Source organism: Phyllobates terribilis, unplaced genomic scaffold (assembly GCF_046119375.1).
Source record: "Phyllobates terribilis strain yellow unplaced genomic scaffold, ASM4611937v1 Scaffold_12__6_contigs__length_324123572, whole genome shotgun sequence".
NCBI lineage: Eukaryota > Metazoa > Chordata > Amphibia > Anura > Dendrobatidae > Phyllobates > Phyllobates terribilis.
In genome coordinates, this window is record NW_027362772.1 from 316,339,058 (window position 1) to 316,353,967 (window position 14,910).

The 14,910-nt window shown below is 43.9% G+C and overlaps 1 protein-coding gene across 4 annotated transcripts in view; it reads left to right on the forward strand.

Moving 5' to 3' along the window:
- KCNJ5 (potassium inwardly rectifying channel subfamily J member 5) overlaps positions 1-14,910 on the forward strand; it is a 55,179-nt gene that overhangs the window by 18,041 nt on the left and 22,228 nt on the right. For 2 of the 4 annotated variants that reach the window (XM_073655478.1, XM_073655479.1), the window contains exon 1: positions 10,844-10,943. The exons of the other annotated variants lie outside the window; for them this stretch is intronic. The gene's annotated coding sequence lies outside the window, so the exon portion shown is untranslated. Of the gene's footprint in view, positions 1-10,843; positions 10,944-14,910 lie in introns of those variants that run through there. 4 annotated transcript variants of the gene reach the window in all.

Below are 14,910 nucleotides of genomic sequence, written 5' to 3' on the forward strand. Positions count from 1 at the left end.
ATACTCTCATGTGATCCCCTGCTGTAATGTCTGTATACTCTCATGTGATCCCCTGCTGTAATGTCTGTATACTCTCATGTGATCCCCTGCTGTAATGTCTGTATACTCTCATGTGATCCCCTGCTGTAATGTCTGTATACTCTCATGTGATCCCCTGCTGTAATGTCTGTATACTCTCATGTGATCCCCTGCTGTAATGTCTGTATACTCTCATGTGATCCCGTGCTGTAATGTCTGTATACTCTCATGTGATCCCGTGCTGTAATGTCTGTATACTCTCATGTGATCCCGTGCTGTAATGTCTGTATACTCTCATGTGATCCCCTGCTGTAATGTCTGTATACTCTCATGTGATCCCCTGCTGTAATGTCTGTATACTCTCATGTGATCCCCTGCTGTAATGTCTGTATACTCTCATGTGATCCCCTGCTGTAATGTCTGTATACTCTCATGTGATCCTGTGCTGTAATGTCTGTATACTCTCATGTGATCCCCTGCTGTAATGTCTGTATACTCTCATGTGATCCCCTGCTGTAATGTCTGTATACTCTCATGTGATCCCCTGCTGTAATGTCTGTATACTCTCATGTGATCCCCTGCTGTAATGTCTGTATACTCTCATGTGATCCCCTGCTGTAATGTCTGTATACTCTCATGTGATCCCGTGCTGTAATGTCTGTATACTCTCATGTGATCCCCTGCTGTAATGTCTGTATACTCTCATGTGATCCCCTGCTGTAATGTCTGTATACTCTCATGTGATCCCGTGCTGTAATGTCTGTATACTCTCATGTGATCCCGTGCTGTAATGTCTGTATACTCTCATGTGATCCCCTGCTGTAATGTCTGTATACTCTCATGTGATCCCCTGCTGTAATGTCTGTATACTCTCATGTGATCCCCTGCTGTAATGTCTGTATACTCTCATGTGATCCCCTGCTGTAATGTCTGTATACTCTCATGTGATCCCCGTGCTGTAATGTCTGTATACTCTCATGTGATCCCGTGCTGTAATGTCTGTATACTCTCATGTGATCCCCTGCTGTCCTGTCTGTATACTCTCATGTGATCCCCTGCTGTAATGTCTGTATACTCTCATGTGATCCCCTGCTGTAATGTCTGTATACTCTCGTGATCCCCTGCTGTAATGTCTGTATACTCTCATGTGATCCCCTGCTGTAATGTCTGTATACTCTCATGTGATCCCCTGCTGTAATGTCTGTATACTCTCATGTGATCCCCTGCTGTAATGTCTGCATACTCTCATGTGATCCCCTGCTGTAATGTCTGTATACTCTCATGTGATCCCCTGCTGTAATGTCTGTATACACTCATGTGATCCCCTGCTGTAATGTCTGTATACTCTCATGTGATCCCCTGCTGTAATGTCTGTATACTCTCATGTGATCCCCTGCTGTAATGTCTGTATACTCTCATGTGATCCCCTGCTGTAATGTCTGTATACTCTCATGTGATCCCCTGCTGTAATGTCTGTATACTCTCATGTGATCCCCTGCTGTAATGTCTGTATACTCTCATGTGATCCCCTGCTGTAATGTCTGTATACTCTCTTGTGATCCCCTGCTGTAATGTCTGTATACTCTCATGTGATCCCCTGCTGTAATGTCTGTATACTCTCATGTGATCCCCTGCTTTAATGTCTGTATACTCTCATGTGATCCCCTGCTGTAATGTCTGTATACTCTCATGTGATCCCCTGCTGTAATGTCTGTATACTCTCATGTGATCCCCTGCTGTAATGTCTGTATACTCTCATGTGATCCCCTGCTGTAATGTCTGTATACTCTCATGTGATCCCGTGCTGTAATGTCTGTATACTCTCATGTGATCCCCTGCTGTAATGTCTGTATACTCTCATGTGATCCCCTGCTGTAATGTCTGTATACTCTCATGTGATCCCCTGCTGTAATGTCTGTATACTCTCGTGATCCCCTGCTGTAATGCCTGTATACTCTCATGTGATCCCCTGCTGTAATGTCTGTATACTCTCATGTGATCCCCTGCTGTAATGTCTGTATACTCTCATGTGATCCCCTGCTGTAATGTCTGTATACACTCATGTGATCCCCTGCTGTAATGTCTGTATACTCTCATGTGATCCCCTGCTGTAATGTCTGTATACTCTCATGTGATCCCCTGCTGTAATGTCTGTATACTCTCATGTGATCCCCTGCTGTAATGTCTGTATACTCTCTTGTGATCCCCTGCTGTAATGTCTGTATACTCTCATGTGATCCCCTGCTGTAATGTCTGTATACTCTCATGTGATCCCCTGCTGTAATGTCTGTATACTCTCATGTGATCCCCTGCTGTAATGTCTGTATACTCTCATGTGATCCCCTGCTGTAATGTCTGTATACTCTCATGTGATCCCCTGCTGTAATGTCTGTATACACTCATGTGATCCCCTGCTGTAATGTCTGTATACTCTCATGTGATCCCCTGCTGTAATGTCTGTATACTCTCATGTGATCCCCTGCTGTAATGTCTGTATACTCTCATGTGATCCCCTGCTGTAATGTCTGTATACTCTCATGTGATCCCCTGCTGTAATGTCTGTATACTCTCATGTGATCCCCTGCTGTAATGTCTGTATACTCTCATGTGATCCCCTGCTGTAATGTCTGTATACTCTCATGTGATCCCCTGCTGTAATGTCTGTATACACTCATGTGATCCCCTGCTGTAATGTCTGTATACTCTCATGTGATCCCCTGCTGTAATGTCTGTATACTCTCATGTGATCCCCTGCTGTAACGTCTGTATACTCTCATGTGATCCCCTGCTGTAACGTCTGTATACTCTCATGTGATCCCCTGCTGTAACGTCTGTATACTCTCATGTGATCCCCTGCTGTAACGTCTGTATACTCTCATGTGATCCCCTGCTGTAATGTCTGTATACACTCATGTGATCCCCTGCTGTAATGTCTGTATACTCTCATGTGATCCCCTGCTGTAATGTCTGTATACTCTCATGTGATCCCCTGCTGTAATGTCTGTATACTCTCATGTGATCCCGTGCTGTAATGTCTGTATACTCTCTTGTGATCCCCTGCTGTAATGTCTGTATACTCTCTTGTGATCCCCTGCTGTAATGTCTGTATACTCTCATGTGATCCCCTGCTGTAATGTCTGTATACTCTCATGTGATCCCCTGCTGTAATGTCTGTATACTCTCATGTGATCCCCTGCTGTAATGTCTGTATACTCTCATGTGATCCCGTGCTGTAATGTCTGTATACTATCATGTGATCCCGTGCTGTAATGTCTGTATACTATCATGTGATCCCCTGCTGTAATGTCTGTATACTCTCATGTGATCCCCTGCTGTCCTGTCTGTATACTCTCTTGTGATCCCGTGCTGTAATGTCTGTATACTCTCATGTGATCCCCTGCTGTAATGTCTGTATACTCTCATGTGATCCCCTGCTGTAATGTCTGTATACTCTCATGTGATCCCCTGCTGTAATGTCTGTATACTCTCATGTGATCCCCTGCTGTAATGTCTGTATACTCTCATGTGATCCCCTGCTGTAATGTCTGTATACTCTCATGTGATCCCCTGCTGTAATTTCTGTATACTCTCATGTGATCCCCTGCTGTAATGTCTGTATACTCTCATGTGATCCCCTGCTGTAATGTCTGTATACTCTCATGTGATCCCCTGCTGTAATGTGTGTATACTCTCATGTGATCCCCTGCTGTAATGTCTGTATACTCTCATGTGATCCCGTGCTGTAATGTCTGTATACTCTCATGTGATCCCCTGCTGTAATGTCTGTATACTCTCATGTGATCCCCTGCTGTAATGTCTGTATACTCTCATGTGATCCCCTGCTGTCCTGTCTGTATACTCTCATGTGATCCCGTGCTGTAATGTCTGTATACTCTCATGTGATCCCCTGCTGTAATGTCTGTATACTCTCATGTGATCCCCTGCTGTAATGTCTGTATACTCTCATGTGATCCCGTGCTGTAATGTCTGTATACTCTCATGTGATCCCCTGCTGTAATGTCTGTATACTCTCATGTGATCCCGTGCTGTAATGTCTGTATACTCTCATGTGATCCCCTGCTGTAATGTCTGTATACTCTCATGTGATCCCGTGCTGTAATGTCTGTATACTCTCATGTGATCCCCTGCTGTAATGTCTGTATACTCTCATGTGATCCCGTGCTGTAATGTCTGTATACTCTCATGTGATCCCCTGCTGTCCTGTCTGTATACTCTCATGTGATCCCGTGCTGTAATGTCTGTATACTCTCATGTGATCCCGTGCTGTAATGTCTGTATACTCTCATGTGATCCCGTGCTGTAATGTCTGTATACTCTCATGTGATCCCCTGCTGTAATGTCTGTATACTCTCATGTGATCCCGTGCTGTAATGTCTGTATACTCTCATGTGATCCCCTGCTGTAATGTCTGTATACTCTCATGTGATCCCGTGCTGTAATGTCTGTATACTCTCATGTGATCCCCTGCTGTAATGTCTGTATACTCTCATGTGATCCCCTGCTGTCCTGTCTGTATACTCTTTTGCGTCCTCCCCTGCCCAGGAGCTGTGCTGTGATCAGACCATGTTCTGTACACGGTCAGTGACGGTCATTACACAGGGACATTTTATTTAAATATATTCAATTGTGGAAATTATTATTATTCAAATATTTATTAAATACAATGAACTTTTGTTCTTGGGAAAACCCCTTTAAGCTGAGTACCTGCTCCAATTGCTGATGTTCCACTGATTCTGGGACACTTTCTTTTTCTTCTGTACCCCTCAATTCCCAATTTATGCCCCTTGATAATGAAGATAATGTGAACATGCATGTTTTGTCTCTAACCGCATGGGTGTTTCTCCTCTCACACTAGCCAATCACAACATAGCCGTGCCCCCAAAGAAGTTCTGTGGTATACGTACGTACGGATGGTTGAATGGAAAGTTTGTATCTTTATTTCCGGGGGGCATTACATTGGAACGGAGAGGCACAGAAGAAAAAGAAAATCTGTTCCAGAATCAGTGGATCAGCGATAATTGGAAGAGGAACTGGACTTAAATTTTAAAAATCCAATGAAATGTCCTGAAAGCCTTCCTCTCAAAGTGGGGAGAAAAGGGTCAGGAGCAGAATGGGCAATTAGTATGTGCTAGAGGCAAGACTGAAATGTGTATTCCCACGTTCAAGATCCTATCCCAATATGTATTAGGCTTAATAATTAATATTAGCAAATACCTCCAAATAGAAATGTAGTACAGTTCTTCTTACCGCATGTGCAGGGCATTGGGTATCCATGGTTACGACCACTCATACAGTGACAGTTAGTGGCTATTGGTCGTCACCATGGATGCGTGAACCACTGCAATGCCCTGCACATGAGGTAAGTGACATAGCGAATCAGGAGAACTATGCTACATTTCTAATTGGTGATATTTGCTAATATTATTATTATTATTATCTACTACATATTGGGATAGGATCTTGGAGATAGGAATACCCCTTTCAGTGTGAATATTGCATATAAAGGGTCCAGATGCACCCAAATAAGTATATAGTAAAAGGGGAAAGGATAATGCTGAAAAATGAGGAGAAAGGCAGTTCCAGCATGTATAGTGCTGGCAGAAATGCTTCAGAAGATTAACTGTCCACTGAAAAAGAGTGGATGGCAAGTTACACCAAAAACCGCAAAATGAAGGCAGCAGGACCATGCGACAGGGTTAGTGTAGCAGGACATGTACACAGTAATTCCTATGTCTTTATTGTATTCCTGGTGTCTTTCAGTAGAGCTCTGTATTTGTTTCTCTGGGATAGAAGTAAAAGCCTGTGGTCTCGATATTCAGTACCAGGTTATACCACAAGGCTCCCCCGCCCCAGGCAGCAATGGAAAACTCCGGAACGGGTATTTACCAGGTTGTAGGATAGCGGGTAATCCAGTCACCTGATGGCCGAGCACAGGGGTAATATCTCCCTGCTGCTGTATACTGGCAGACTCTGCCTATCCTCCTGTATATATCCTCCGTGCTCAGTGACTACAGCGCCATTGTCTCCATGATTACATTCTGCATCCAGGTCTGCAGCTTTTACTGGATGGAAGTTACCACCTTGTAAGCGCATTACTGCACCGTGCGCTTCTGTGCAGCTTGTGACTGGTGACTTTATGAAAGATCTTGTAACAGAAGTTCAAAGTCGTAAAATAATTAAGAGCGACTTAATGTTTTTATTGCCCCCATAAGATGGCAGTATTGCAGTATTTGGTAGGATATCACACTTGAGAGTAAACACAGTTACTTAACCCGTTTATGGGGAGGTTTCCCTGCAAAAAAAAAAAGTGCTGACTTGTGGTAAAACTGCCTGTCCTGTCCTCATTGTGGCCGCTGTGTCTGTACCTGAAGACTGCACACAGGCTGGCTCTCCACCTATCAGTTTTGTCCAGTCAGTTTTTGTTTTTTTAAAGCCCTGTTCACTTTTGTGCATCGAGCCGGCATCCATAGCAGATCCGAAAATGATGCATTTAGTGTTTTCCAATGTCACAATTGACCGTTTCCCTCTGTCGTTTTTATACCACCCTGGTGGGGAAAAAAAAAGTGGGGTGGCCAGATATATGGAAACCAGATCTTAGAAGATTCTTCCCATCTTCATATATGGATATTGATTGTGCTTGTAAAAACAAGCACTTTAGGAATTTCCTGTTAATATCTCAGGAAATGGCTGCAAATTTTGAATAGTTTTCTTTTGTTTCCTGCTCGTTGTCTAGACCGACCGCTGCTGCTGTCTAGCTTGTAAGCACTGCACTGAAGCTACGAGCGCACTCCGGTGATCCCGGCCAACACAAAACTGTGCTTAAAAGGTTAAATTGAAAAGAGCTTGTAAGCACTGCACTGAAGCTACGAGCGCGCTCCGGTGATCCTGGTCAACACAAAACTGTGCTTAAAAAGTTAAATCGAAAAGAGCTTGTAAGCGCTGCACATGTTTTTCTGTCTAGCCATGGTGGTTGGTCTCCAACGCGTGTTAATATCTACTCACACTGAGGAGGGGCAGTACCCCGAAACACAGCGTCTGTAAACTGAGTTTCTGGTTCCGGCTTATATCCTAAGTCATGTGACCAGGCTCGTTATAGGGTCACTATTGACTTTTTAGGATTGCTACTAAGGCTCGTTATAGGGTCACTATTGACTTTTTAGGATTGCTACTAAGGCTCGTTATAGGGTCAGCATTGACTTGGGATTGCTACTAAGACTCTTTATAGGGTCACTATTGACTTTTAGGATTGCTACTAAGGCTCGTTATAGGGTCAGCATTGACTTTTAGGATTGCTACTAAGACTCTTTATAGGGTCACTATTGACTTTTTAGGATTGCTACTAAGGCTCGTTATAGGGTCAGTATTGACTTTTAGGATTGCTACTAAGACTATAGGGTCACTATTGACTTTTAGGCTTGCTACTAAGGCTCGTTATAGGGTCAGCATTGACTTTTAGGATTGCTACTAAGACTCTTTATAGGGTCACTATTGACTTTTAGGATTGCTACTTCCTGTAAGTGCCTCTAGAGTTCTAGTTCTCTTCCTCTCTGAAGAGACAATTTTGTCTCTGAAGCTTCATTTTTGGCTTAGTTTTGGCATCTGATTTGCTGGGCCATTGATGTCTGGCTATTAATTGGAAATAACTAAAGACTGCTTGTCACTTCCAAACACAAAACTGGTGTGTACAGGTGCAAACTAAGAGTAGCCATCTTGATACATAATTAACTGACACAGAGTGCAGCTCTAATTGGCTATTAATTCTACCGCCCTGAAAGCAGTATTTTCTCTTAGGTCCAACACCAGCTCTAAAATGGTTTATCTAATTCTCCCTCCCTGAAATCCACCGTTAATCTTCCTTAGCCCATTTCTTTGTGATCAGTTTATACTTTTGTACAGGTTTATGGCCTGGGGAGACTGTTATTGAATCACCGTATGTTTTCTAGTTACTGCTATACGGCTATGCTGACATAAGGAAAGGGGTGGTATCAGATCAGAGAAAAAGTTTACTTTTTCCAGTAGTGATGTTTGTCCATGGCTGTGTCTGGGTTGTTTCTTATTGGGGCGAGACTACAATAACAGACACAAGCGGGTGTAGTTGGGGGTCACCAGAGGGCATACACTGGGCACCTGGGGGGTACGGCAGCCCTCCCCCATGTGTGATGCCCGGAGCATTTGGCTATAAGGCTGAATAGTAGTTCTGTTCTCTTTGCCCACACCTCTTCCTACGAGGATTCACCTCTCTTCCGCAGTGTCTTACCTTCTGCCGCTGCTTTGTATTCTGGCTATGGATCCTGTTTTCTGCTGTTTGTGATGAGGTGTATATGGGGTCTTATTGCTGATTTCAGGTTGGGAACCATGGGAGCGGGACCAGCCATTCCCTAGGCAATCACAGGCGACACGTTCGCCAAAGTTACACCATGAGTGATGGAGGTCCGGTATAAGGAAGCAAATAATTTCTCAGAATTGCTGTTCATCTTCTACCTGCACAATGTCCCTTCAGGAAACGGTCTGCGGTTGTGAAATGGATCAGACATTGGTAAATATGTCTCCAAATTTCAGCAGAGTTAAAAAAAAAAAAAAAAAAAGGCATTCATTATGTATTGTGGACATCTATATTTTTGTAGGATTAGCAGACTGACCCTAAGTGTACAGTGGATATATAAAGTCTACACAACCCCATTAAATGCCAGGTTTTTGCCATGTAAAAAAAAAAAAATCCTACCAAGAAGAATCATTTCAGAACTTTTTTCCCCCTCTAATATCGCCTATAATCTGCACAAATCCATTGAAAACAAACTGAAATCATTTTGAGGGAGAAAATAAAAATAACAAAACTAAAATAATGTGATAAGGACTCTTGTAGCTGTCCGTGCAAATCGGTCTGATCTCGGCCCACAACGCACAGACTGGCCACGACTCTCCCGTCCAAGCGGCACATTGTCATATATTTCTATGAGGCGGTCACACTGTGGTCAGGACCGATTTGCTTCGATGTCTGCCTGAGCCCTTAGTCTGAACAGCCTTCTGTATTTGGAGATGTTTTTTTTTTTTTTTCATAATTAGCCAATCACATTTACTTAACCTCATGTTACATAGTAATCAGTGCAGCGGTGCAGCAGCGATTCTGATTAACCCCTTATAAAGTTTCGCTGCTCTAGGATTTTCCTGACATTTTCTTAGTTGCATTTTACAGCAATAGCTGTTAACAGCTGACAACACAGCAAAGGGATCTCATTATAGAAAGATATCAATCAGGAGAAGGTACAAAAACAATTCCCAAGCATTAGATCTATCATGGACACTGTGAAGACATTATCAAAAAGTGGCTTAAATTTGGCACAACAGTGACATTACCGAGAACTGGATGTCCCTCAAAAATTGGTGAGAAGAAAATTCAGCACGACAGCGACCCTAAGCATACATCCAAATCAACAAGAGAATGGCTTCACCAGAAGAAGATCATTGTTTTGGAATGATGCAGCCCAAGCCCAGAGCTGAATCCAACAGAATATCTGTGAGTGACCTGTAGAGGGCGCTGTACAGAGGAGATGCCCCCGCAATCTGACAGATGTGGAGCTGCTGCAAGGAGGAGCCGGCAAAGATCGCCAATTCTAGATGTGCCGCGCTGATAGACCCCGACCCAAAAAGACTGAACGCTGCCAGAAATACACAGGGGGCTGCAATAAAGAATTAGTGTCGGGGTGTGCAGATTTATACAACAGCATTATTTTGGTTCTTTATTTTTACTTTTTCCACCCAAAAAGATTTCAGTTTATTTTTCAATTGAATTTTACAGATTATGAGCAAAAAAGTTCTGGAATTGTCCTTCTTGGTATTATTTTTTTTGCTTAAAAACCTGGTATTTTTACATTGCGTGTAAATGCTTTTTTATTTTTTTGTTTTTTTTTGGTAACAAAGAATGAATGGTCTTTTTTGTTTTTGTGTTTTGAGACTATGATATGATATAAAGTCGCCCCTCCGTGTGTTTAGATCAGTCACTGCCTTCTCTCTAAGTCCGGTTATACCGCACACTCCTGGACATACCTCATCCGGCTTTGCTTTCTCCAGGACGATGTAGATTTGGTGCAAGTAGGATTTTTTATGTCTTCAAAGAATGGAAGATTAAAGGTGAAGTAATGCAGTTGTAAAACACAATATATAGAACGTCTTGACATAAGAAAGTGCTATAAATCCCGGGTTGTGTGCACATTATATACCTGTATAGCTAGACATTGGTGTAGTTATATTTTTATATTTAAGTTTTAATGTAAGTTATGTATCTAGGTGAAAAGAAATACAGAAAAGAAAAAAAAAATGCACTAAAAGTCAATGTTGGTATTAATGTATATATATATATATATATATATATTTTTAAAATAAACACTGGAGTGAAGAGACGCACGTGTGACGAGATCCTCTGACTTTGTTCTCCCCTTTTTGGGGTAATATTTGTATGGAGAAACACATAGCAATATAAGGTAAAAGTGTTGCCCACTCCATCTGTGTGCAATGTATAGTAATTATGTAGTATTTGTGTCCTTTTCTTGTGATTTCATTATAAATTTAATGATGTAATCCAGACTTCTGAATTTACTTTGTGTGCGTTTGCCACCAGAGCAAAGGACTCATAAATTTCACAGCTCCTTTTTTTACTGGTAATAAACCGTCCCCCGTCCCCCGTGACTCTTCATCTGGCGGTATAAAATAATAAAATGCAGTGCGGTGTTATGGGCGCTGCCCTGTACGGCTTGATTTCATCACTTTATTACCCCTTTATCATCTGATTTTAACCCCGTAAACTCCCGTCTTCTGCACACTTCCTCCTGTGATTTCTGCCTGATGTTTTTTCCTAGTTGAGTTCATCATGAATTCCCAGCATCAAACACTTGATCTAACAATTTTTGGTAAGTTTTTTTGGAGTATTGGGTGAGATTTGTGGTCACATGAGATAAAACTTTGGCTGTAGGGGGGGACTTCATTGTACAATGGATACAAGAATCCTGGGAGATAGTAATGGGGGAGCGTCAACCCGTCATTTTCACAATGGTAACCTGCAAGGTTGAGTAATTTTTATTGGTAGGTAACAGAGCGTCACTAAACTTCCCCCCCATGTTTCAGAATGATGCAGGATAATTGGTGTACCAGGATTTACCCGTAGGCTTTACTCTAACCGGGATATCGAGCTCCTGTCTTCTGCACACAGACAGAAACTATTATATTAGTAACTGATAAAAATAACAATTCTATACAGTTTGCACTATTCTTGTGCATGCTTTCCCAATTCTCTGCAGCAGGCAGAGGAAGCAGTGACAGCAAGTACTGTATTGATAGTTGTGGTTAGCACTGTATTGAGACTCAGTGATTAGCACTGCACGGTGGCTCAGTGGTGAGCACTGCAGCCTTGCAGCGCTGGGGTCCTGGGTTCAAATCCCACCAGGGACAACATCTGCAAGGAGCTTGTATGTTCTCCCCGTGTTTGCATGGTTTTCCTCCGGGTTCTTTGGTTTCCTCCCACACTCCAAAGACTGATAGAGAATGTAGATTGTGAGCCCCGATGTGGAAGCGATGATGATCTCTGTAAAGGGCTGTGGAATATGTTGGTGCTATATAAGTAAGCACAATAAATGATAACTTTGCTCTGATACCTGCATGGGTGTTGGCATTACAGTCAAGGTGGCTTCTTGTACATTTGATAATGTGATTATTAAAGCAAATATGTCACCAGATTTCATTCTTTGTTAAATGGATCCTCCAGACCTGGGGAGGTTGGTGTACTTACTGTGAAATCCATATCAGAAGTTGAAACTCATTCCCTGCCCAGCTAGCTGGATTACCAACTTCTCGGTGTCCCCCTCCGTCCTGCTGCAGAAACCCCGCCCACCTTGACTGATTGACAGTTCCTCAGTGTTTCTCCCTGCTGCTGCTGAGATCTCGCACTGCTCAGTACAAGACTGGTGGAGACTGAAAACAGTTGCACTAATTCTCATTTTAATATCAGTATTATACAGACATTCTGAAATGGATTTTCTCAGTAAGGACACCAGGATCATCAGGTCTAAGGAATCTATTTAGAAGTGTATTCAGTTTGCATTGTGAAATTTGGTGACACCTGCTGTATAATAACTGTCCTTTACTGTGAACCCTCAGTTTTTTCACTCTTGCCCCCCTGGAGACACTCCGGATAGGTTCTGAGTAGTGATCCAGCAATAATAGGTGCTAGTGTAGGCTATGGGTTAAGCGGAGCATTTTCTTCATAAAAAGAAAGAACTCTAACTCTTGTCTTGTGTGAAGTAACGTCTTATATTCTGTCTTTATTTCTTTTGTTGGTAACAATCATTGTCTGCCTGTTGCACATATAGAGCGTAACAAGATATACATCTACATTGTATGGTTTTCTACCCTCGTCACCTTTTATCTGCTGTAGTTCTTTTAGGGTATGTGCCCATGATCAGGATTGGCTGCAGTTTTGATGCTGCGTGTTTATGCAGCGTCAAACCCGCAGCGGCCAGATGTTACAGCATAGTGGAGGGGATTTCTAGAAATCCCATGATCACTATGCGTCTCTGTGCACCTGCAGATCACTCGCGGACATGGACATGGATATGTGGCGCGTCTTTCAGATCCACAGCATGTCAATTTCTCTTGTGAGACCGCGTGTGGACTTTCCCCATAGACTAAACATCAACGAGGAAAGTCCGCATGTGAAAAAAAAAAATTGCGCCTGCTCATTTGCATAATGAGGGTGGAAGCCGCGCAGCTGTTCTGCAGCTCTGGGGCCGCAGCGGCTCCTCATCGTAGGCACTGATTGACAGCTTTGTGTGTAACCCCGCCCACACCCCTGATTGGCAGCTTTGTGTGTAACCCCGCCCACACCCCTGATTGGCAGCTATCTGTGTATAACCATGCCCGCACCCCTAATTGGCCACGTTCTGTGTGTAACCCCGCCCACACCCCTGATTGGCAGCTTTCTATGTGTAACCCCTCCCACTCCCCTGATTGGCAGCTTTCTCTGTGCAACCCCGCCCACACCCTTGATTGGCAGCTTTCTGTGTATAACCCCGCCCACACCCCTGATTCTCAGCTTTGTCTGTGCAACCTCGCCCACACCCCTGATTGGCAGCTTTCTCTGTGCAACCCCGCCCACACCCCTGATTGGCAGCTTTCTGTGTATAACCCCACCCACACCCCTGATTGGCAGCTTTCTGTGTATAACCCCACCCACACCCCTGATTGGAAGCTTTCTATGTGTAACCCCTCCCACTCCCCTGATTGGCAGCTTTCTGTGTGTAACGCCGCCCACACCTGTGTTGGGCAGCTTTCTGTGTATAACCCCGCCCACACCCCTGATTGGCAGCTTTCTCTGTAACCCCGCCCACACCTGTGTTGGGCAGCTTTCTGTGTATAACCCCGCCCACACACCTGATTGGCAGATTTCTCTGTGTAACCCCGCCCACACCCCTGATTGGCATCTTTCTCTGTGTAAGCCCGCCCACACCTGTGTTGGGCAGCTTTCTGTGTATAACCCCGCCCACACCCCTGATTGGCAGATTTCTCTGTGTAACCCCGCCCACACCTGTGTTGGGCAGCTTTCTGTGTATAACCTCGCCCACACCCTTGATTGGCAGCTTTCTGTGTATAACCCCGCCCACACCCCTGATTGGCAGCTTTCTCTGTATAACCCCGCCCACACCCCTGATTGGCAGCTTTCTGTGTATAACCATACCCACACCCTTGATTGGCAGCTTTCTCTGTGTAACCTCGCCCACACCCCTGATTGGCAGCTTTCTCTGTGTAACCCCGCCCACACCTGTGTTGGGCAGCTTTCTGTGTACGTCCTCACCTAGTTGCTGGGGATTAGGATAACAAAGAGCAGTTGACAAGGAAGCAGGAGACGCCTGGTCCTGTAGTGATAATCTCCCGCTAATAAAACACTGATTTGTTTGAAACAGCAGCACACAGTCCAGTAAGTGACACATCGCTGGAATCAGGCTCTCTGCCCCCTACTTTATGCTGATTTTCAGATTGCATAACAAAAACCTGTTAACAGATTCCCTTTAAACATTTGCACTTAGTGGAGAAATTTCATGTTTGCTTTAAAGAAAATTTGAAAGAAGCTTAAAGGGTTTATCCACTACTAGGACAACCCCTTCTTGAGCTAAATGTTTGACCCCGATAATATACAAAAGCTTATACTCCTCTCTCATGCCGGTGGCGTTCCAGCGCTATCGGCACTCGCTCTCCCCGGGGCTCTCCTGCGGTTGTTGGGGACAGAGACGCCAGATCTGATTGGACGACGGAGTCACATGTCATAACAACCGCAGGAGAGCGAGCCCCAATGCCGTCAGAACCGGAGGGGAGTATAATCTTTTGTTATTTTATCGGGGCCAAGCATGGGGTATGACAAGGAGTTGTCCAAGTAGTGGGCAACCTCTTTAAATTGAACTATTTAGATACTGTATCCAGATAGAGGACTTGTCCCCTATAAAGTCATACTTGTACTGTCGATTTTTAGTAATTTTAGCGTTCTATATAAACAGTTTTATTAGATATGTAAAGGAGGGGCTTCCATGCACCGTTCTGCCCTGTTAATTACCATTTTGCACTCGTCCCTTTATGGTGATTGACAGCGCTCCGCATGTAAATCCCCAGCGCTGTCACTGACGCTGCGCAGTCTCATCTGTGCAGGAAGCGGCCCCTGTACACAGTGGAGGGGTGGGAACGCTCCTACACGGACACTGCGACACTGCGAGTGCTCCCACCCTGCATTGTCCGTGTGCAGGGCTGGGGATCTACAGCAGACTTATGTAAAGCTAAAAAAATCTTCAGTATAAGTATGATTTTTTATAGGGTCAAGTCCTCTTTGTAAATGTC